Below are 24,560 nucleotides of genomic sequence, written 5' to 3' on the forward strand. Positions count from 1 at the left end.
AAAGGTCATTTATTCAGAGGAATAAATGCTGTAGCAGGTGAATAAACACACCATGAGGTGCATTTTGGTAAAGACGCAAAGGCTGACAGGGTAAGAAAGGTTTATCGTGGAAAAGACAGCATGTTCAGATATACCCTGATTGGAGCATAGGTGTATGGGTGTTCATCTATTAATAACTATTTTTTAAACTTTGATACATGTTAGAAAAATTTTGGGAGAAGAAGTTGGGGAAAAGTGTTGGATCTGCAGTTTTATTTAAACATAACACTGACCAACAATTGCATAACATGAATCACTCCTTGAATCGAAAAACACACAACTTCATTTTTATTATGTGTTTACATATTCCTTTTCACAGAACAGTGCCCAAGGATCAGGAATCAGCCAGTTGTGGCCCATTCAAGCTGAACAGCCCTGCCACTGCACTTCAGCAGGCCAAGACGGTCAGTCCTTGCAGAAGGGGCCACCCTGATTCCTGGCTGTGTATTTCCATACATTCAACTGGCAGCACAGACAGCCTCCTGGGAGAACAGTGCTTGGCACTCAGGCGTCCTGGCCTTGGCACCCACCACTCCCACACACACCTGGTCTCCCTTTTCGGCAGAGCTGGCCTCCACTCATAAGTGAGGCATCCAATGTGACCTCAGCCACAGCTGCCATGTCATGCTCCAGAGCGGCCAACTCCACCTCGGCCCCCCAAGCTTCCTGGCCAGCAGCCCCAAGCTCAGGATGGCCGCACAGGCCAAGCACTAACGAGGCATCTTGGTTTGTCTTTCTTTCTAAGTAAGTGGATTAATTAATCAACAAAGCACATCCTTCCCTCCCCCATTGCCACCAATCTAGTTCCACTGGTCATGGCAAGAGCCACCTCCCTGGGCTTCTGGCTTTTTTCTGAATTCCCCCATGTGTCCTCCATACAGCAGTACACTGAGCCATGCCGAGTTATTTCTCTGCTCAAGATCCTCCAGTAAACTGTATTATTAATGTTTAAATACAATTCAGAACACAGTCACATACATTCATTCATGTGTGTGAATGAATCTATGGCTGATTTCCTGCTGCAAGGGTTCATCTGGGATCACCCTAAATGTTGTCATGAAGTCACTCAATTAGCCCCATGGAGAAGCACACTTGGAAAGACCAAGACCCCCAGCCAACAGCCAGCCCCACACTTCCAGCCATATGAGGGCACCATGTGCAATGGGGATCCTCCAGCCTGGGTAGCCTGCAGATGACTGTGGCCCCAGCTGTCTGCTGACATCAGGTGGAAACTACCCCGTTGAGCCTTCCCCAGATAACTGATGTACAGAGTCTGTGAGCATGAGATACAGTTGTTTTACACCACTTACATCAGGCCTGTTGATAGTCCCATCTGCCATTCTGCCATGATCATATGGTTAGCACACCTTGAATTACATAAAAAGTATGTGTGTGTGTGTGTATAAATATATATGTGTGTGTGTGTGTGTGTTTAAAACACTTTACAGAAATGCATAAGACAGGGTTTCTTTTAATTTAATCATTTTTCTTCTTTGCTTGACTCCACATATGGCCCTCTTGTCCCATCTCATCTCCCACCTGTCCTATATCATAATTTTATTCCATCTATTCTCCATATCCCCCCCTTATTTGTGTGTAATAATAATCAAGATGGTGACTGCAGGCATGAAATTAAAAGACGTTTACTCCTTGGAAGAAAAGTTATGACCAATCTAGATAGCATATTGAAAAGCAGAGACATTACTTTGCCAACAAAGGTTCGTCTAGTCAAGGCTATGGTTTTTCCAGTGGTCATGTATGGATGTGAGAGTTGGACTGTGAAGAAAGCTGAGCGCCGAAGAATTGATGCTTTTGAACTGTGGTGTTGGAGAAGACTCTTGAGAGTCCCTTGGACTGCAGGGAGATCCAACCAGTCCATTCTGAAGGAGATCAGCCCTGGGATTTCTTTGGAAGGAGTGATGCTAAAGCTGAAACTCCAGTACTTTGGCCACCTCATGCGAAGAGTTGACTCATTGGAAAAGAGTCTGATGCTGGGAGGAATTGGGGGCAGGAGGAGAAGGGGACGACAGAGGATGAGATGGCTGGATGGCATCACTGACTCGATGGACGTGAGTCTGAGTGAACTCTGGGAGTTGGTGATGGACAGGGAGGCCTGGTGTGCTGCGATTCATGGGGTCGCAAAGAGTAGGACACGACTGAGTGACTGAACTGAACTGAACTGAACTGAATAATCAAGCATACTTACACATTTTCATACATATAGACATCTGTATATCTGTACAGTTCAGTTAAGTTCAGTCGCTCAGTCGTGTCCTACTCTCTGGAACCCCATGGACTGCAACATGCCAGGCCTCCCTGTCCATCACCAACTCCCAGAGCTTACTCAGACTCACGTCCATCGAGTCGGTGATGCCATCCAACCGTCTCATCCTCTGTCGTCCCTTTCTCCTCCTGCCTTCAACCTTTCCCAGCATCAAGGTCTCTTCCAATGGTAGAGGATTTTGGTACATTTCTTTTACAAAGAGGGATCCGGTTTCACACTTTTCTGCATCTTGATTTTTCTCACTCACTGATATCTTGTAGAAATCTCTGTGAAATCTTCTGTTAGAGCATTCACTGGATCTTTTCCATGGCTGCTTCATATTTCACATGAGGAAAGCATATCTTCTCTGTGCATAGCTCTCACCTGCTGCACACCAACTATTATGATGGCCCAGAGTGGCTGCTGGGCTTGACGTATTTTACATTTTAACAGATCCAGCTCAACTGTTTTTCAGGAGGCCTGATATCCAGTAAGACCTGTGCTTTTTCTTGCTGTGGACACTGGCACCCAGTGTGCAGGGCTGTCACAACTACACAGGACCAGTCTGCTCCAGCTCCCCACATGCTCCACAGGTCTGCACAAAGCCTTCTGCAAAACCACATCCCATTGTTTCTTCAACTTTCTTCATGCATGCATGCTCAATTGCTCATTCATGTCCAACTCTCTATGACCCCATGGGCTGTAGCCCACAAGGCTCCACTGTCCATGGAATTTTCCAGGCAAGAATACTGGAGTGGGTTGCCATTTCCTACTCCAGGGGATCTTCCCCACCCAGGGATTGAATCCAAGTCTTTGGCATCACCTGCACTGGTGGGTAGAGTCTTTACCACTGCATCACCTGGGAAGCCCCTCAACTCTCCTCAGTTCAGTTCAGTTCAGTGCAGTCGCTCAGTCGTGTCCAACTCTGTGACCCCATGAATCGCAGCACGCCAGGCCTCCCTGTCCATCACCAACTCCCGGAGTTCACCCAGACTCACGTCCATCAAGTCAGTGATGCCATCCAGCCATCTCATCCTCTGTCGTCCCCTTCTCCTCCTGCCCCCAATTCCTCCCAGCATCAGACTCTTTTCCAATAAGTCAACTCTTCACATGAGGTGGCCAAAGGACTGGAGTTTCAGCTTTAGTATCATTCCTTCCAAAGAAATCCCGGGGCTGATCTCCTTCAGAATGGACTGGTTGGATCTCCCTGCAGTCCAAGGGACTCTCAAGAGTCTTCTCCAGCACCACAGTTCAAAAGCATCAATTCTTCGGCGCTCAGCTTTCTTCACAGTCCAACTCTCACATCCATACATGACCACTGGAAAAACCATAGCCTTGACTAGATGGACCTTTGTTGGCAAAGTAATGTCTCTGCTTTTGAATATGCTATCTAGGCTGGTCATAACTTTCCTTCCAAGGAGTAAGCATCTTTTAATTTCATGGCTGCAGTCACCATCTGCAGTGATTTTGGAGCCTCAGGCCCAGCTAAACTTCATCAGCAGATCAACACCACTAGGTGCAGATAAAAATCATACCCAAATTCCTCTGTACAGTTTTACTCTCAGAGAAGAAATGCTGCCTATCAATGGTCTAGGGGACAAGGGCAGCTTGGGCCTCTCCCTCTGCCGGCCCCTTTGATGTCTTGCTTGTCCAGAGGGAGCTGCCAAACCACACTTGTGGCCACCCCTTCTGAGGGCCAGTGTCAATTGTCAGAGGCAGAACCATCTAAACCAGACGTCTTTATACTCTCTCAGATCAGAGAGATCTTGGCTCTCAGAAATACCTAAGCAGTCCATTTATCAAGCAGGTCAAAACACTTAGCAAGTATGTATATACTAATAACTTAGCTGTCTGAAAGCTATATACATAAATTCTAAAGGGGACTATTGTTCTTTCATTTTTACATAACTTCCATTAGTTACTAACGGGGTATGTGGACTTGTTGGACGCTTCATAGGCTCTCAGTCCTCGCAGATTGTTCGCCGTCTGCCCCACGATGACTTCCACGTGGCACTGAAACGCATCTTCAGGATCAAAGGGCCGTGGGGTCACCTGCTGTGGCCACGACCTCGAGCCAGCAGAGGGCGCTGCGCGTCCCCAGAACTGAGCATGCGCGGCCCAGCTCCTCCTCCTGGGGGTTTCGGAGTCCACACCACTCATCCCTCCGCTAGTGCCCACAGAAATGAGGTAGGGTCTGGAAGCAGAGGCGGGTCCTGGGCTGGGACGTCGCCTACCCAGGCGGGAGTCTGGTTCAGCAGTCGTCGCCAGCATAGAGTACAGGCGCCGGGGCCTCTGCACCCGGGACCCCATCTGGGCGCGGCTTGTCCCCAGGCGCTTGCGTCCGGCGGGCACCAGCGCTGGGGCGGGAGCGGGACGCGCACTGGGTTCGGAAGGGTCTTGAGTGAGAGGAATACGACTGTCCTCGGCCACCGCCGAGAGCGGGCCGGAGGGACTTTGGGGACCGCGGGCAGCCCTATTCTGGGCCACGTGGCAACAAATCCAAGACCAGAGTCTCTGACAATGAGCCAGGCATGGTCCACCGTGCGGTCCCCACAAACCAGGACCGGCCCGGGTGTGTCCGCGGCCTCCATCCAGGGCTGGAGCCCGGGCCACGAACACAGCTAGGGACACAGAAGACGCTCTAAAGACGTTTAAAAGAACGGACTACACAGAATGCGTGAGGCCTTTGCTGGTGGCTCAGCCGGTAAAGAGTCTGCCTGCAGTGTGGGAGACCCGCGTTCAATCCTTGAACCTGGAAGATCCTTTGGAGAAGCAAATGGCAACCCACTCCTGTGTTCTTGCTTGGAAAATCCCATGGACAGAGGAGCCTGGCAGGCTACACTCTATGGGGCCGCGAAGAGTAAGGCAGGACTGAGCCAGTAACACACAGGATGAAGACAAAAAATATACAAGCAGTATTCACAGTATTTACTTTGGAAGTGAGAATATAAGCTGTTTTTCTGCACGTCTCTAAACTTTATAAATTACATAGGTATCACCAGAATAAACTTTTTAAAGCAATGGTTTTCTCACAAAGCTGGGCATTCCTCTCCATCTAGAAGGACTAAAGTCTGAAAAAGGGGATCCCAAACTCAGATGTTTTCAGGTGCCTGGTGAGCTGGGTAAACGAGAAGGCAGAACTGAGCACGAGGCAATAGGGCGGTGTGAGGACTGCAGAGAAGCAGCTGCTCTGCAGGAAGCGGCTTCTCCAGCTCAAGCTCACCTTTAATCTTCATGAAAACCCTGAGGGCAGGCCCGCTTAGAAGACAGGGAAAAGGGGAAACAGCCCAGCATGACAAAGCAAGAAGCAGAGCGCTCGTTGGAGGGGGTGGGCAGCGTAGAGGCATGGGCACCATCTGCCAGGCTGTGGTTGCACCTTCACACCCCACACCCGTGGCCCAGACTGGCACAGTGACCCTGGCCCATGAAGGAGTGACGGGGGCTGCTCCCTGGCCTCGTTTCACCCACACAACAAAACCAGTTGTCTGACCACTCAGAGGGAGGTTGTAAGAGGAGTGAGGGGGGCCATGGGTGGAAGCACTTGGAGAGTGTGCACATCTCCAAGTAGCAATATGAAAGACATACCAGTGCAACTTAAAAAGGGCATAGAGAGCAGGATCTCTACAGCCTTGGGTCAAATAAAGATTTCTTAAGACAAAAAAAAGAGCATAAACAAAAAGGAAAAGATTGATATTTAAAACTTGTCTACATTAAAATTAATAAATTCTGATCCTTAAAAGACACTGTAAAGAAAATGAAAAGAAAGCAACAAACCAGAAAAAAGAAAGATATTTGTGATACATATACTTGAAAAATGATTCAAACCCAGAATATACGTAATTTTTTTTAGTCTATGACGCAAGAGGAAAAAGACAACAGCTTAAAACCTAAAACTTCCTACTTCCTCAGAAAGGAACCAGGAGGGCCAGAATATATGTGAGAAATGTCCAACCTATGTTCAAGGAAACATAAAAACAATGATATACAAGTCCACATTCTCTAGATTAGCAAAAATTAAAATCTCTGTCAATATAGAGAAGACTTAGGAAAAAAAAGTTCACACAAAGCTAGTGGAACTGTAAAATGCAGCAATCGCTGTGACACGGCATCTAGTAAAGGTGGACATACAGCACTGTGCCTCCGTATGGCCCAGGATTCCACTCCTCACGTTGTTTTTTTGTTCAGTCGCTCAGTCATGTTGGACTCTGCAACCCCATGGACTGCAGCATGCCAGGCTTCCCTGTCCTTCACCAGATCCTGGAGTTTGCTCAGATTCATGTCCATTGAGTCAGTCCATCTCATCCTCTGCCGTCTCCTTCTGCCCCTGCCCTCAATCTTTCCCAGCATCAGAGTCTTTTCCAATGAGTCAGCTCTTCACATCAGGTGGCCAAAGTACTAGAGCTTCAGCTTCAGCATCCTTCCTTCAAATGAATGTTCAGAACTGATTTCCTTTACAATTGACTGGTTTGATCTCCTTGCTGTCCAAGAGACTTTCAAGAGTGTTCTCCAACACCACGGTTCAAAAGCATCAATTCTTCAGCACTCAGCCTTTTTTATTGTCCAGCTCTCACATCCATACGTGATTACTGGAAAAATCATAGCTTTGACTATATGGACCTTTGTTGGCAAAGTGATATTTCTGCTTTTAAATATATTGTCTAGGTTTGTCATTGCTTTTCTTCCAAGGAGCAAGCATCTTTTAATTTCATGGCTGCAATCACTGTCTGCAGTGATTTTGGAGCCCAAGAAATAAAGTCTGTCACTGTTTCCACTGTTTCCCCATCTATTTCCCATGAAGTGATGGGACCAGATGCCATGATCTTCATTTTCTGAATGTTGAGTTTTAAGCCAGCTTTTTCACTGTCCTCTTTCACCTTCATCAAGAGGCTCTTTAGTTCCTCTTCACTTTCTGCCATAAGTGTGGTGTCATCTGCATATCTGAGGTTATTGATACTTCTCCTGGCAATCTTGATTCCAACTTGTGCATCATCCAGCCCAGCGTTTCTCATGATGTACTCTGCATATAAGTTAAATAAACAGGGTGACAATGTACAGCCTTGATGTACTCCTTTTCCTATTTGGAACCAGTCTGTTGTTCCATGTCCAGTTCTAACTGTTGCTTCCTGACCTGCATACAGATTTCTCAAGAGGCAGGTCAGGTGGTCTGGTATTCCCATCTCTTTCAGAATTTTCCACAGTTTCTTGTGATCCACACAGTCAGTGGCTTTGACATAGTCAATAAAGCAGAAATAAAATGTTTCTCTGGAACTCTCTTGCTTTTTCAATGGTCCATCAGATGTTGGCTATTTGATCTCTGGTTCCTCTGCCTTTTCTAAAACCAGCTTGAACATCTGGAAGTTCATGGTTCACATATTGCTGAAGCCTGGCTTGGAGAATTTTGAGCATTACTTTACTAGCGTGTGAGATGAGTGCAATTGTGTGGTAGTTTGAGCATTCGTTGGCATTGCCTTTCTTTGAGATTGGAATGAAAACTGACCTTTTCCAGTCCTGTGGCCACTGCTGAGTTTTCCAAATTTGCTGGCATATTGAGTGCAGCACTTTCAACAGCATCATCTTTCAGGATTTGAAATAGCTCAACTGGAATTCCATCACCTCCACTAGCTTTGTCGTAGTGATGCTTCCTAAGGCCTACTTGACTTCACATTCCAGGATGTCTGGCTCTAGGTGAGTGATCACACTACCATGATTATCTGGGTCATGAAGATCTTTTTTTGTACAGTTCTTCTGTGTATTCTTGCTACCTCTTCTTAATATCTTCTGCTTCTGTTAGGTCCATACCATTTCTGTCCTTTATTGTGCCCATCTTTGCATGAAATGTTCTCTTGGTATCTCTAATTTTCTTGAAGAAATCTCTAGTCTTTCCCATTCTATTGTTTTCCTCTATTTCTTTGCACTGATCACTGAGGAAGGCTTTCTTATTTCTCTTTGCTATTCTTTGGAACTCTGTGTACCTGGACCCATGTAAAAGAATGTTTGTGGTAGCAATGTTAAAAAAAAAAAATAACTGTAACCAACCCAAATGGCCTTACTGAAGAGGAAGTGGATGGCCTATGTTCAATTTCATGTGGTCTGACCTAATATTTTGTTTTAAATTACATATGCAAGAGGGAAAACTGTTAAGAAAAGTAAGGGAATTGGGGGGCCTTCCCAGGTGGCGCTAGTGATAAAGAACCTGCCTGCAGGCAGGGGACTGAAGAGATAGATGTGCGTTCAGTCCCTGGGTCAGGAAGATCCCCTGCACGAGGGCATGGCAACCCACTCATCTTCTTGCCTGGAGAATCCCATAGACAGAGGAGCCTGGTGGACTACAGTCCATAGAGTTGCAAAGAGTTGGACATGACTGAAGCGATTTAGCACACACACACAAGGGAATAATTAATGCAAATTTTAGAAATATGATAATATCTAGTAGGGGGACAATATCAGAGTGAGGCATGTGGGATGGGGAGAGGAGAGGCGTTGCTTCTAAAGTACCTCGAATGGACTTCCCTGGTGGTCCAGTGGTTAAGAATCCTCCTACCAATGCTGAGGACACAGGTTAAATCCCTGGTCCGGGACAATCCCACACGCTGTGGAGCAACAAGGCCCGTGAGCCACAACTACTGAACCCGTGCACATAGAGCCCTTGCTTCAGGACAGGAGAAGCCACTGCAATGAGAAGCCCGTGCACCTCAGCAAAGAGTAGCCCCCGCTCAACACAAATAGAGAAAGCCCGCACAGCAATGCAGACCCACCATGGCCAGTAAATAAATCTTTAAAAAAGAAAAGAAAATACAGGAAGAAAGCTAAGTGACTGTGGTGGTTTTGTTGCTTTTTTCTCTTTTCTTCATTTGCGTTTATTTAAACACAGTTCTCAAAACATTTGAGTGAAATTGGGTCTCCTTTGGTAAGTAAAGGACCTGAAAATAACATTTTTTTTCCTTTTCTTTTCTTTCTTTTTTTTTTACAATTGTATTTATTTTTGGCTGTGTTGGGTCTTCGTGTGTGGGCTTTTCCCTAGTTCGGGTGAGCGTGGGCCATAACTAGTGGTGTGCAGGCTTCTCACTGCAGTGGCTTCTCTTGTTGTGGGGCACAGGCTCACGGGCTTCAGTGGTTGCAGTATGTGAGCTCGGCATTGTGTCTTCCAGGATCTAGAGCACAGGCTCGGCAGTTATGGCACACGGGCTCCACAGCATGTGGGATCTTCCCATAGCAGGGGTTACACCTGCATCTCCAGCACTGGAAGGCGGATTCTTTACCACTTAGCCACCAGGGAAGCCCAAAAATAACATTTTAAAAATCAACAGGCAAAGTCTTCAGATCATCCACAACACAGATGTAGTGTTCCCTTCTTTTTCTCAAACTCTGAAGTGCCCAGTTTTTCCATATAGTCTTAAAAGCTTCCCAGGGAACAGGACTTCCCTGGTGGTCAAGTGGTTAAGATTACACCCTTCCAATGCAGGGGGCCTGAGTTCAATTCCTGGTCAGGGAACTAGATCCTGCATGCCACAACTAAGCCCCAGCACAGCCAGATAAATAATTAAAAAAAAAAAAAAAAGGCTAGAAGAACAAGAGTATATTTGTGATGGAATGTATTGTCACTTGTTGATAATTGAAAGACCATTATCCCCTCGTAACAGCTTTAAGAAATAGCCTTTTTAAGGCATACATTGTGTAACTCTTATTCCCTGCTATATATAGTACACATGACATAAAGGCTGACAAATTCACATTTATATAAGTATTAAGCATTTGCTGTATTGAAAGTTTTTTAGTTCTAATACTAGCAGTATAGAGTTACAGCACATAATTTTTATCATTTAATTGCAGGTACAGGCTTCCTTGGTGGCTCAGCTGGTAAAGAATTGACCTGTAATGCAGGAGACCTGGGTTCAATCCCTGGGTTGGGAAGATCCCCTGGAGAAGGGGACGATTACCCACTCCAGTATTCTGGCCTGGAGAATTCCATGGACTGTATAGTCCATGGGGTCTCAAAGAGTTAGACACAACTGAGCAACTTTCACTTTCACGTATGTTAAGTATGGTATGTTTCATGGACTGCAGGAAAATGGCCATTTTTGTCTTGAATTTACTACTGACGATCTAATCTAAACAGTTCTGCTAAGCGCTGATATGTTAGAAAGAAAAGTGAAAGCCAAACTTTATTGTTGCTTTTTGCCATTTGGTAGCATTTTACATACCATCTTCGATCTTCAGAATATCCTGGATTCAGTAGAAAACCATTTAAATGAAGTTTTATGCAATAAAAACTTCTCAGCAGTCAAAATTCATACTGTAAAAAAATACATGCAAAACATACTTTTCTGAAAACACTTAACTTTGAACAAAGCAGCGAACTACACAAATGCAAAATGAAAACAGCATTTCAACTGCACCAAAAGTAGTCATCAAATTCATGTCGCTGTATGGCAAAAACCTCCACAATATTGTAATTAACCTCCAAGTAAAATAAAGACATTAATTTAAAAGAAAAAAAGTAGTCATCATAAAAGATGTAAAAGTCACCTAACTCCTCTAAGCACTATTCACTTTTTAAATGGAAGATGATAAAAAATATTGTCCACAAACAATATCCCAACTCTAGGGCAAGTTTTAGAAAGTCTTCAACCTCTTGCTTTAATAGTGACTAAGTGAGTAGGGTGGACATCTGGAACGTGGTCTGTGTCCTCCACGACTACAGTAGGGAGGAGGCGACCATCCTCTGCATATCCGATCCCTGTCTTGAGCAGCTCTCCGCCTCCTCCTCCACCTCCTCCTCTGGACGTTCTGCTATAATAGTCCCGATCATCAGAGCCTCCGTCCTACCCTCTGCCACAGTAATACCAACTGCTAGAGCTGCCTACGGGGAGGTCGCCCCATGTAAATTCCTGGTGTTGAGTATGTGGCCTTTTTGTTATAGAGAAATCAACTGTGATCCTGTGTCCACCGAGCTCCATTCCATTTGCATGCTTTGTTGCTTCCTTGGCATCATCTACTTTTTCAAAGTATACACAGGCAAATCCCTATTGAACGTCTAGACTGCTCGTCACATACAACAAACCCGTCAGGAATTAGGCCATGTTTAGAGAACACTTCTTTAGATCTCTTTCTGTAGTGTACAAGCACAATCCAGCACACCAAGACAACAGATGGGATCAGGACTTGCTGGATTCCCAACATGACCCCTGTGAGTAGACTGGGAGGATGACTGTGGCTATGCCGTCTTCCCTAGTCTCTGCCGTAAACCCGCTAGGGGAGTGTCTGTGGGAGCGGGTGTGAGATCGTGGCCTCGTACGACGCCTTTGAGTGTCTGGATCTAGCCCTGCTCGCCACGGTCATTTATGACCTCTACTGCTGTCACCGCTTGGTGTACTTCAGTGGAAGCTGCCAACCTCTCGCAACTTCCTTGCAGAGGCTCCGCCACAGCCTCGAATCACAAACCATGCACAGGTTCCCAAGGTGCTGAGAGCCCAAACGGCCTGCACAGCCTCTGCTTCGGCCACTGTGGTGGTCCACAGGTGTCCACAGATGAAGAGATGCTCACAGTCTCTGATATTCCTTCTTTCTAGATGGGGAACTTAATTCCACCCCAGCCTTCACCACGAATGTGAGAGTTGGACTTTGAATGTGGTTTCAGACTTAATAAATGGCAAATGGAATTCGGCAGAAGTGATGGGACATCACTTCCAAGATCATGCTGTTAAAACACTGCAGCTTCCATCTTGGTCTGGTACTGTCTCTCCCCCGGCCCCCACCCATTCCTCTCTCTCCCTCCCCTCCTCCTTCCAGACTCCCTCCCTCCCTCCCGCCCCCTCTCATTATTCACTCTGGGGGCAGTCAGCTGCCACCTTATGAGGAGAGGGCCATATGCTGAGGAACAGAAAGCCTGTCATCAATCCCTGGAGTGACCTCTGAAGCAGATACTCATTTCATCAGAGCCTTAAGATGACTGCTGCCCAACTATTAATAATGACTGTCAACTGACTGCAGCCTCAGGAGACACTGAGCCAGAACTACACAGTTAAGCTGCTCCCAAATTCCTGACTCATGTAAAATTAATAAATGTTTGTTTTTTTAAGCTACTAAGTTTGGGGATAATTTATCATGCAGCAATAGATAACTAATACAGTGATCTTCAGTTTGGCAAAAATGCCTTAAAAATGACCCAAAGAACATGAACTATAACGGAAAAAAATTCATAAATCAGATTTTCTAAAAAGCAGAAACTTCTGCTCTTTTAAAGATGCTACAACAGGATTCCAAACAAGATGATGCAGACATCATTTTTGCTGTTCCTTACTCTAAGTACAACTAAAACCCTGGACATAATACAATTAACAACCATAAGAGGACAGTCTTAGCTTAGGCTACTACAATAAAATACCACGGATGGGGTGGCTTAAACAACAGACATTTATTTGTCACAGTTCTGGAGGCTGGGAAGTCCAAGATCAAGGTACTGGCAGATTCAGTGTCTGGTGAGAGTTGGTGGGGAGAGAGACTGAGGGTGAGAGTGAGCTCTGGTATCTCCTCCTGATCTACTAAGGGCACTTCCCACCCCACCATCATGAGCTCCTCTAAACCTAATCACTTCCTCAAAGCCCCACCTTCAGATATTATCATGCTGTAGATTAGGATTTCAACATTTGAATTTGGGGATGACACAGACATTTACTCCAAAGCAAGGACTCTGAAAGATGGAAGGCAGACGGGCTACCAGATGGTGGCAGACAGCTCAGAACAGCCCAGAAATGGCACTTTCCTGCCTCACCAACATGTGGTCAATGTAGAATGAATAGAGAGAATTCCCCCCAGTAGCAGCAGGTGGGCCAGACTGAATTGCCTTGTAGCTGTGGCACCAGCAGAGACCAAGTGGCAATTTCTGACTTTAGTCCCCCACCCAATGGTAGCAGAAAGCCTCAGGGCAGTCCAGCAACAACGGAATGCCCGGGCACACTTTCTTCCCCCACTGCAGTCTGGATACCCACCTACACCCGGCAGCAGCTGAGGCCACAGAGCTCTCCTCCCATTTGGTTAGCATCAGTGGAAAATGAGTAGGAAGTTTGGACTTCCGACTCAGCAGTAGCAGGCAGTACCCCTCACCCTCCAAACTAGAGAACTGTGCGAGGAAGTTGGAGAGAAGAGAACCAGAGAAAGGGTTTCTTTAACCTTTATGGGATATTCTGGGCAGACAGTTCGTTTACCAAATGAGACACTGGCCAGAATGAATTCACCAAAAGGTTTGAGAGTGGGGCTTTCACAGCAACCTTTGAATAGCACACAAACAAAGCAAACCAGAATAGCACTGCAAGAACTCAGAAAGAAACTGACATTGAAATCTCAGTCACAAAAATAGGGCAGGACCAGCATGCATCCTAAACAGGAAGACTGCTTGAAAAGACTATTTAAACAGGATCCAGAGTCTTATAACGTAATATCCACAATGTCCAGGACACAGCAAATTAAAAAAGAAAAATCATTTGTCATACCAAGAACCAGGACCAGGGAAACCACAACTGGCCCAACAATGCCAGCACCGATATGGCTCAGATGTTGGAGTTATCCAGCAAGGATCTTGAGGCAGCCATCAAAAAAATGCTGCAGTGAGCAATTATGAATATTCTTGAAGCATATACAAATAGAAAATCTGAGTAAAGAAATAGAAGATACAAAAAGAACCAAATGAGAATTAAAGAATTTAAAAAATAAATAATCAAGATTAAAACTCACTGGATGGGCTCAGTAATAGATCGGAGGAGAGATATGAAAAAACATTGAAGACAGAGCAATAGAACTTACCCAGTCTGACCAACAAAGAGAAAATAGATGGGAAAAAGATACAAACAGACTTCAGAGACTTGTGGAACAGCAACAGATTTGTGTCACTGAAGTTCCCAGAAAGGGAGGAGAAAGTGTGAAACAGAAAAAAAATTTTTTTTGAAGAAATAATGGCTGAATACTTCTAAATTTGGTGAAAAGCATAAACCTATATTTATTCAAGATGTTGAACAAACCCTAAACAGGGTAAACTGAAAGAAATCCACCCCAAGACATAATCAAGTTTCTGAAAGCTGAAGACAAAGGAAAAAGCTCTGAAAGCACCTAGAAAGAAATAATGTGTCACATATAGAAAAACTATTCAAATGACACCAGATTTCTCATGTGACTCCAAGAGACCAAAAGTAAATGGCACAAGATTTTCAAGTGCTGAAAGAACAGAGCTGTCAATGCTAAACTATATCCAGTGGAAAAAAGCCCTTTAGAAATGGGGAGAAATGAAGTCTTTCTTAGGCAAAAAAACACTAAGAGACTTTGTTACCAGCAAGTCTGCTCCAGAAAACTGGCTAAAGACCTTCTCTACACTGAAAGGAGATAATAACAGAAGGAATCTGGAACAAGAGAGAGTGACAGGAAAGTGACATGAGAAGAAAAAAAGGGGGGTTAAGTATAATTTTATCATTCTCCTTATAAGTTTTAAAAGTGGTGTTTGATGGTTCATGTAAAAATTATAACATGATTCGATGTGATGCTCAATATACAGAGAGGGAATACTTTTTGTTTGTTTTGTGTTTTGTTTTTGTTTATTTATTTTAATTGGAGGCTAACTACTTTACAATATTGTAGTGGTTTTTGCCATACGACATGAATCGACCATGGGTGTACATGTGTTCCCCATCCTGAACCCCCCTCCCACCTCCCTCCCCACCCCATCTCTCAGGGTCATCCCAGTGCACCAGCCCTGAGCACCCTGTCTCATGCATCGAACCTGGACTGGTGATCTGTTTCACATATGATAATATGCATGTTTCAATGGTATTCTCTCAAATCATCCCACCCTTGCCTTCACCCACTGAGTCCAAAAGTCTGTTCTTTACATCTATATCTCTTTTGCTGTCTTGCATATAGGGTCATCATTACCATCTTTCTAAATTCCATATATATGTATTAGTATACTCTATTGGTGTTTTTCTTTCCAGCTTACTTCACTCAGTATAATAGGCTCCAGTTTCATCCACCTCATTAGAACTGATTCAAATGCATTCTTTTTAATAGCTGAGTAATATTCCATTGTCTATATATACCACAGCTTTCTTATCCATTCATCTGCTAATGGACATCTAGGTTGCTTCCATGTCCTGGCTATTATAAACTGTGCTGCGATGAACATTGGGGTACACGTGTCTCTTTCAATTCTCGTTTCCTTGGTGTGTATGCCCAGCAGTGGGATTGCTGGGTCATATGGCAGTTCTATTTCCAGTTTTTTAAGGACTCTCCACACTGTTCTCTATAGTGGCTGTACTAGTTTGCATTCCCACCAACAGTGTAAGAGGGTTCCCTTTTCTCTGAACCCTCTCCAGCATTTATTGTTCGTAGACTTTTTGATAGCAGCCATTCTGACTGGTGTGAGATGGTACTTCATTGTGATTTTGATGCATTTCAGAGAGGGAATACTTAAGACAATTATATTTCTAAAATGAAGAAGGTAAAAGAACCTAAGTGGAAGTAAATTTTCTACAGTTTTATTGCAGCAGTAAAAAAAAAATCAGTACCAGTGGCCTCTGGTAAGTTGTGTATACATATTGCTATACCTAAAGTAACCACCAAATAAAGTATACATGGAGACTTAAATCTATGATGAAATTATATTTTAGCTCCCTCTAAATGTTCAAATAACCCAGAGGAATGTATGAAAAAGGGAACAGAGGACCAAGAAACAGAGAAATATTGGAAATATTGAGATCCCTATATATCTTATTTGAATATGTACATAATAATCACCTCCTTCTAGCAAAGTCTCTTGACTATTAAAGTAAGCTATAAAATCATATTTATATAAACAAATCAAGATGAGATTCTAAAAAAATACCCAAGCAGTCCAGGGGAAGCAAGAAAAGAGAAACCCAGAAACAAACGTAAAACAAATAATGACATGGCAAATTAAAGCCCCAACGTTTTGATAATTATTTTAAATATCACTGATTGAAGTAGACCAGTTGAAATAGGTTGACACAGTGGATTATACAAAACACAGTTCATTCGTCTGTTTGACGTGTAGTTTATTTCCATGCGCGAATATTGTAAATCGTGCTGCAATGAACATTCAAAATTGGATCATTTGTAGAGATGTGGATGGACCTAGAGTCTGTCATACAGAGTGAAATAATTCATAAAGAGAAAAACAAATACTGTATATTAGTGTATAAATATGGAATCTAGAAAAACAGTACAAAAAGTATAAAAAATAGTAAAAAAAAAAAAAAAAGATGAATCTATTTCCAAGGTAGGAATAGAAACACAGATGTAGAGAACATACATGTGGATACCAGGGTGAGGAGTGTGGGATGAATTGACATATATATATTCTCACACGCTAGTAAAGTAATGCTTAAAATTCTCCAAGCCAGGCTTCAGCAATATGTGAACCATGAAATTCCAGATGTTCAAGCTGGTTTTAGAAAAGGCAGAGGAACCAGAGATCAAATTGCCAACATCCGCTGGATCATGGGAAAAGCAAGAGAGTTCCAGAAAAACATCTATGTCTGCTTTATTGACTATGCCAAAGCCTTTGACTGTGTGGATCACAAGAAACTGTGGAAAATTCTGAGAGATGGGAATACCAGACCACCTGACCTGCCTCTTGAGAAGCCTGTATGCAGGTCAGGAAGCAACAGTTAGAACTGGATATGGAACAACAGACTGGTTCCAAATAGGAAAAGGAGTATGTCAAGGCTGTATATTGTCACCCTGTTTATTTAACTTATATGCAGAGTACATCATAAGAAATGCTGGGCTGGAGGAAGCACAAGCTGGAATCAAGATTGCTGGGAGAAATATCAATAACCTCAGATATTCAAATGACACCACTCTTACGGCAGAAAGTGAAGAAGAACTAAAGAGCCTCTTGATGAAAGTGAAAGTGGAGAGTGAAAAAGTTGGCTTAAAGCTCAACATTCAGAAAACTAAGATCATGGCATCTGGTCCCAGCACTTCATGGCAAATAGTGGGGAAACAGTGAAAACAGTGTCAGACTTTATCTTTTTTGGATCCAAAATCACTGCAGATGGTGAAAATCACTGCAGCCATGAAATTAAAAGACGCTTACTCCTTGGAAGGAAAGTTATGACCAACCTAGATAGCATATTCAAAAGCAGAGACATTACTTTGCCAACAAAGGTTCGTCTAGTCAAGGCTATGGTTTTTCCAGTGGTCATGTATGGATGTGAGAATTGGACTGTGAAGAAAGCTGAGTGCCAAAGAATTGATGCTTTTGAACTGTGGTGTTGGAGAAGAGTCTTGAGAGTCCCTTGGACGGCAAGGAGATCCAACCAGTCCATTCTGAAGGAGATCAGCCCTGGGATTTCTTTGGAAGGAATGATGCTAAAGCTGAAACTCCAGTACTTTGGCCACCTCATGCAAAGAGTTGACTCATTGGAAAAGACTCTGATGCTGGGAGGGATTGGGGGCAGGGGGAGAAGGGGACGACAGAGGATGAGATGGCTGGATGGCTTCACTGACTCGATGGACATGAGTCTGAGTGAACTCCGTGAGTTTGTGATGGACAGGGAGGCCTGGTGTGCTGTGATTCATGGGGTTGCAAAGAGTCGGACATGACTGAGCGACTGAACTGAACTGATGGCTAAAACAGTGATAACAGGGAAATATATAGTATTAAATGCTTACATTAGGAAAGAGGAAAGGTTTATATCAATAATCTTAGTTCCTACCTAAAGAAACTAGGAAAAGAAGAGAAAAATAAACCCAAAGCAAGAGGAATAAGGAAAGAATAAAAACAGAAATTGATGAAATTGAAAATGGGGAGAAAAAAGAGAAAAATCAATGAAGCAAAAAGCAAGTCTTCAGAACAATAATAAAATGACAAATCTTGAGTTAAATTGATAAAACTAAAAAGATGCAAGTTACCAATATCAGGATTAGGGAGGGGATACTGTTACAGATCCTGTAGCCATTAAAAGGATAAAAAGGAAGTTATCTTATAAAAGGAAGTTTTATTATAAAACTTATATTATAAAAGGAAGTTTTAAAAAGGAAGTTATATAATAAAAGGAAGTTTTATTATAAAAACTCTACACACATAAGTCCAACAACGTAGATGAACTGCACCAATTCCTAGAGTGTCACAAACTACTTAAACATACCCAAAATGAAATGGATAACTTGAATAAATTCTATTACCTATTAAAGACATTGAATCTATAAATTAAAAGCTTCCCCCCCCCCAAAAAAAAGTCTTCATGCTTCTATAGATTCCCTGGAGAAGTTTATCAAAAATTTAAAGAACTAATTCTACACGTTCTCTTCTAGAAAAAAGAAGAAGGAGGAATACTTTCCAACTCATTTTATGAGGCCCTGAAACCAAAAGCAGACAAAAACCATACTAAAAAAAACTATAGACCAATATCACTCACAGATTTAGATCTAAAACTTTTCAACAAAGTATTATCAAAATGAACAATATCAATAGTATGTGAACCAAGAACTTGCAGATGTTCAACCTGGATTTAGAAAAGGCAGAGAAACCAGAGATCAAATTGCCATTTGCTGGATCATTGAAAAAGCAAGAGAGTTCCAGAAAAATATCTACTTCTGCTTTATTGACTACACCAAAGCCTTTGACTGTGTGGATCACAATAAACTGTGGAAAATTCTTAAACAGATGGGAATACCAGACCACCTTACCTGTCTCCTGAGAAACTTGTATGCAGGTCAAGAAGCAACAGTTAGAACTGGACATGGAACAAAAGACTGGTTTAAAATTAGGGAAGGAGTATGTCAAAATTGTATACTGTCATCCTGCTTATTTAACTTATATGCAGAGTACCTAATGCGAAATGCTGGGGTGGATGAAGCACAAGCTGGAATCAAGATTGTCAGGAAAAATATCAATAACCTCAGATCTGCAGATAACATCACCCTTATGGCAGAAAGCAGAGGAACTAAAGAGCCTCTTGATGGAGGTGAAAGAGGACAGTGAAAAAGCTGGCTTAAAACTCAACATTTAAAAAACTAAAATCATGGCATCAGGTCCCATAGCTTCATGGCAAACAGATGGGGAAACAATGGAAATATTGACAGACTTTATTTTCTTGGGCTCCAAAATCACTGCAGATGGTGACTGCAGCCATGAAATTAAAAGAGGCTTGCTCCTTGGAAGAAAAGCTATTACCAACCTAGACAGCATATTAAAAAGCAGAGACATTACTTTGCTGACAAAGGTCCATCTAGTCAAAACTATGGTTTTTCCAGTAGTCATGTATGGATGTGAGAGTTAGACCATGAAGAAGGCTGAGCACCAAAGAATTGATGCTTTTGAACTGTGGTGTTGGAGAAGACTCTTGAGAGTCCCTTGGACAGCAAGGAGATCAAACCAGTCAATCCTAAAGGAAATCAATCCTGAATATTCATTGCAAGGACTGTTGCTGAAGCTGAAGCTCCAATACTTTGGCCAGCTGATGCAAAGAAGTGACTCACGGAAGAACTGACCCTGATGTTGGGAAAGATTGAAGGCAGGAGAAAGAGACGACAGAGAATGAGTTGGTTGGATGGCATCACAGACTCGATGGACATGAGTTTGAGCAAGCTCCAGGAGTTGATGATGGACAGGGAAGCATGGCATGCTGCAGTCCGTGGGGTCAAAAAGAATTGGACAGGACTGAGCAACTGAACTGAACTGAACCAGTAGGATTTACTCCAGGGATGCCAGGTTGGTTTGATGTTTGAAAATCAATAAATATAATTGATCAATAGGCTAAAAAAGAAAGCTTACCTGATCATATTGATTGATGCAGCAAAAAGAATTTTAAATAATTCAACACCACTTCATGACAAGAAAAAACTCTCAGAAAACTAGAAATAAAGGGGAACATCCTCAACCTGATAAAAAGTATCTAGAAAAAAATCTTAAAGCTAACATCAGATTTAACAATAAGACATCTGCCTTCTTAAATCTTATGCAACATAAGTCTGGAAGTTCTAGCCAGAAAAATAAAGCAAGAAAGAAAATAAAAGGCATACATATTGAAAATGAAAAAATAAAAGGGTCCCAATTTGCAGACAACTTGTTTATCTACATATAAATCCTATGAAAAATAAAATTCCTACAGTAAATGAGTTTAGCAAGGTTACAGAATACCAGATAAACATTCATAAATCAATTGTATTTCCATATACTAGCAACAAACAAACAGGTGAAAACCGGAGTTAAAAACAGAAAACCATTTACAATTTCTTCAAAAAATTAAGTAGGTTATAAATGTAACAAAACTCACATAGGACTTATATGCTGAAGAACACAAAACTGATGACAGAAATCAGAGAGGCTTATAGCAAATAGACAGATATTTATGTTCATGAATTAGACGATTCACATGGTAAAGTTGTCAGTTCTCCCTGATATTTCTAACCAAACAGGATTAACCTAAATGCCAGAAAGATTTTATTTTGGTTGCTGTAAAGAAGATCATTTTAAAATTTACATGGAAAGTTAAAAGAACCAGAATAGCTAAAATCATTTGGAAAAAAAAAAACAGAGAGAGGAACCACCTACTTGATGCTGAAACTGCGCAGCTACAGTAATCCAGACTGAGTGGTGTTGGCAGAGGGGCAGACACAGCAATTCTCCCAAATGACTTTTGACAAAACTGCAAAAGCAATTCAACAGAGGAAGGATACATCTTTCAGCAAATGGTGCTGAACAATTGGACATCCATTGGCAAAAACATGAACATCGACCCAAATCTCACATCTTGTTGTTGTTCGGTCACTCAGTCATATCCGACTCTTTGCGACCCCGTGGTTTGCAGCACGCCAGGCCTCCCTGTCCATCACCAACTCCTGGAGATTCCTCAAACTCAAGTGCCTCGAGTCTGTGATGCCATCCATATCTTCGTCCTCTGTCGTCCCCTTCCCCTCCTGTCTTCAATCTTTCCCAACATCAGGGTCTTTTCTAATGGTCAGTCCTTCACATCAGGTGGCCAAAGTATTGGAGCTTCAGCTTCAGCAACAGTCCTTGCAATGAATATTCAGGATTGATTTCCTTTAGGATTGACTGGTTTGATCTCCTTGCTGTCCAAGGGACTCTCAAGAGTCTTCTCCAACACCACAGTTCAAAAGCATCAATTCTTTGGTGCTCAGCCTTCTTTATGGTCTAACTCTCACATCCATACATGACTGCTGGAAAAACCAGCTGGAGAAGGAAATGGCAACCCACTCCAGTTTTCTTGCCTGAGAAATCCCATAGACAGAGGACTCTGGCAGGTTACAGTCCATGCAGTCTCAAAACAGTTGGACATGACTTAGTGATTTAACAACAAAAAACAAAAAGTACACAAAAACTTGCATGGATGTCAAAGGAATTATGCTTACTAGAAAAGAGTCGATGTCAAAAGGTTATGTACATGTGATTCCACTTTCTATAGGACATTGTATAACATTTTGAAAATAAACTATAGAAATGAAGAACAGATTAATGGTTGCTGAAGAATGGGGCAGGATGAAAATGAGAGCCGGAAATAAGAACAAGGCTTAAAGATAAGACAAGGGCATTTTTTCATAATCTTGATTGTGGTTGTGGTTATATAATCCTGTAAATGATCTAGATTAAACTGCAGAGAACTACACACAAACACACACACACACACACACACCCCACATATATAATGCAGGAGGTGGAGGAAGGGTGAATAGGACTCTTGGTTTCTTTTTTGCAACTTCCTGTCAAGTCTACAGTTCTTTTTTAATTATAAGTTTTTAAATATATTTATTTATTTATGTGGCTGCATTAGGTCTTCATTGTGGCATGTGGGATCTAGTTCGCTGAACAGGGATTGAACCTGGGCTCCCTGCATTGGGAGCAAGGAATTTTAGCCACTGGAACATCAGGGAAGTCCCTAAAAGTTTTTTTTTTTTTTTTAAGCTAAAAACAATTACAAAAATAAAAAGTAAGCCACAAATGGGAATAAAATATTTGCAAAACATATTTGACAAAGGATTTGTGTCTGGAATCCATAAATAATTTTTAGAACTTAATACAAACAGCTCAATTAAAAAAAATGGACTAAATATTTGAACAGATACTTCACCAAAGAACATAAACAGATAGCAAGCAAGCACATGAAAAAACATTCAGCATCACTAGTATTAGAGAAATGAAGATTAAAACCTCAGTGAAACCATTACACACCCACCAGAATAGCTAAAATTATAAAAGGCTGACTTCACACCAGGTATTTGCAATGATACAGTGAAACTGGAAGTTTATACCCTGCTGGTGGAAATAAAACATGGAAAATCATTTTGGAACCAGTTTGACAGTATCTTAAAAAGTTAAACGTACACCTTCCACGTGATCCAGTCTTTCTAGTCCTACGTATGTACCCAAGAGGAACGAATGCCTATTTCACACAAAGGCTCATCTGTGAATGTTCAGAGCAGATTTCTTTTCCATAGCTGCTGCCACAATGCCTGGGCCGGGACATTACAGCCAGTGAGGGGCAGGGGGCAAATTTACACACCGGAATTCCTCCATGTTTGGAGCTCAGTTTAAGTCCCCTACTCTCAAGGGTATTTATACTCCCACTAAAGGACTGTGGGCAGGAAGCTGAGGGGGCTGGGGATGGATCTGGGGGAGGGTGCCTCAGGGTACTTAACCTTTCCCACATTCATGCAAGCCTTGGGCCAACAAAGATGTCAGTCCATCCACTAATCCTAGAGAAACTGCCAACTCTGTCCAACTCATAAGCAGCTCTCTCAGCTCCCACTGTAGGCAAGGGAGTGGAAGGTGACCAGCATCCTGCCTTACGTCTCATGCACTTCCCATCATCAGCCCCACCCTCCCAGGGTCACCAGGGCCAGCCCTCTAAAACATTATGTCCTTATTTCCTTTATCAAAGTAGTAAGCAATTTTTTTAAGTGCTGATATCCAGGACTGCTGACGATGCTCAAAAAACCATGCACACAAATACATACATAAATAACACACATACACTCACTCATATATTGCTGGTCTCACAGGCATTTTGCAACATATATTGTTTTTAAACCTTAAAAAATGTTCAAACTTTTTGACCATTTTAGGGATTTATCCTAGAGAAACAAATTTAGCTGTTTAAAAAAAGTTAGCACTCAGTGGAGTATTTATAATATGAAAAAAGTGGAAACAATTTCAACATGTTCAAAAAAATGCAGAAAAATTACTCCTAGCCTCAAATTTCATATTGAGCCAAATATTATCAAGTGTCAGGGCAAAATTAAAACATCTTCAGGCACATAGTCACTCAAAAATACCTCCCATGAAAAAGAATTTTCTTAGGAAGGATGTCTTTTGGCAGAACAGGGGAGGAATCCAAGAGAGAGGGAGCCCTGGTGTCCAGGACACGGGGCTCCAAGAGCAGAGCCAAAGAGGGGTCTCGTGGGACGGACTGGGGCAGCTCTGCTCTGGAGCCGCCTCAACCGGGCTGGAGGCCAGCCTCCAGGAGGCAGGGATGCGGGGCAAAACTCATATGTCCAGACAATGATAGAAAGGCACTCAACAGAGCTCCTGGACCACTTGGGGCAAAATTAATGCATAGAAAACTAAACAAATGAGAGTGAGAAAGTTATTGCTATTTAAAATAGGTTATTGCAACAATGGAAAAAGTTGTAATACATAGCTTGTTTCTGAAGTAAACTCTTGTTTTATCCAAATATCAATCATTAAGCTACGATGTTCATCTGCTAGGGATATAATAATAAAACACCACGAACAGTGCGGCTTAAACAATAGAAATGTATTTTCTCACAGTTCTGAAGGCTGGAAGTGCAAGATCAAAGTGCTGACATGGTCAGGTTCTGGTGAGACCCTCGTCCTGAGACCCAAAGCTGACTTCCTGAAGTGTCCCCACTCTTAGGACACCTGTAACACAGGATTAGAGCCCACTGTCATGACTCATATAACCTGAATTACCTCTTTAAGGCCCTATTTCTAACTACAGTCACATTGGGATTTCGCTGGCTATCCAGTGGTTAAGACTCTGCTCTTCCCATGCAATCCCTGGTTAGGGAACTAAAATCCCACATGCCACGGGGCATGGCCAAAAAAACAGAAAGAACAATAAATAGATAGAATAACATTGGGGATTAGAGTTTCACCATATGAATTGCGTGGGGGTTGGGGGGGACATAATTTGGTCCACTGCAGCTACTATACCCAGTGATGTGAGAGGGGGTGTGAGCAGGCACAGGGTACTTCTAGGGGGGCCAA

General features: G+C 42.7%; 1 pseudogene; it reads right to left on the reverse strand.

Annotated features, from left to right (window-relative positions):
- Positions 1-10,810: 10,810 nt before the first annotated feature.
- On the reverse strand, positions 10,811-11,746 carry LOC133235330 (transformer-2 protein homolog beta-like; annotated as a pseudogene).
- Between the last annotated feature and the right edge of the window lie 12,814 nt (positions 11,747-24,560).

The sequence above is a fragment of the Bos javanicus genome, chromosome 2 (genome assembly GCF_032452875.1).
Source record: "Bos javanicus breed banteng chromosome 2, ARS-OSU_banteng_1.0, whole genome shotgun sequence".
NCBI lineage: Eukaryota > Metazoa > Chordata > Mammalia > Artiodactyla > Bovidae > Bos > Bos javanicus.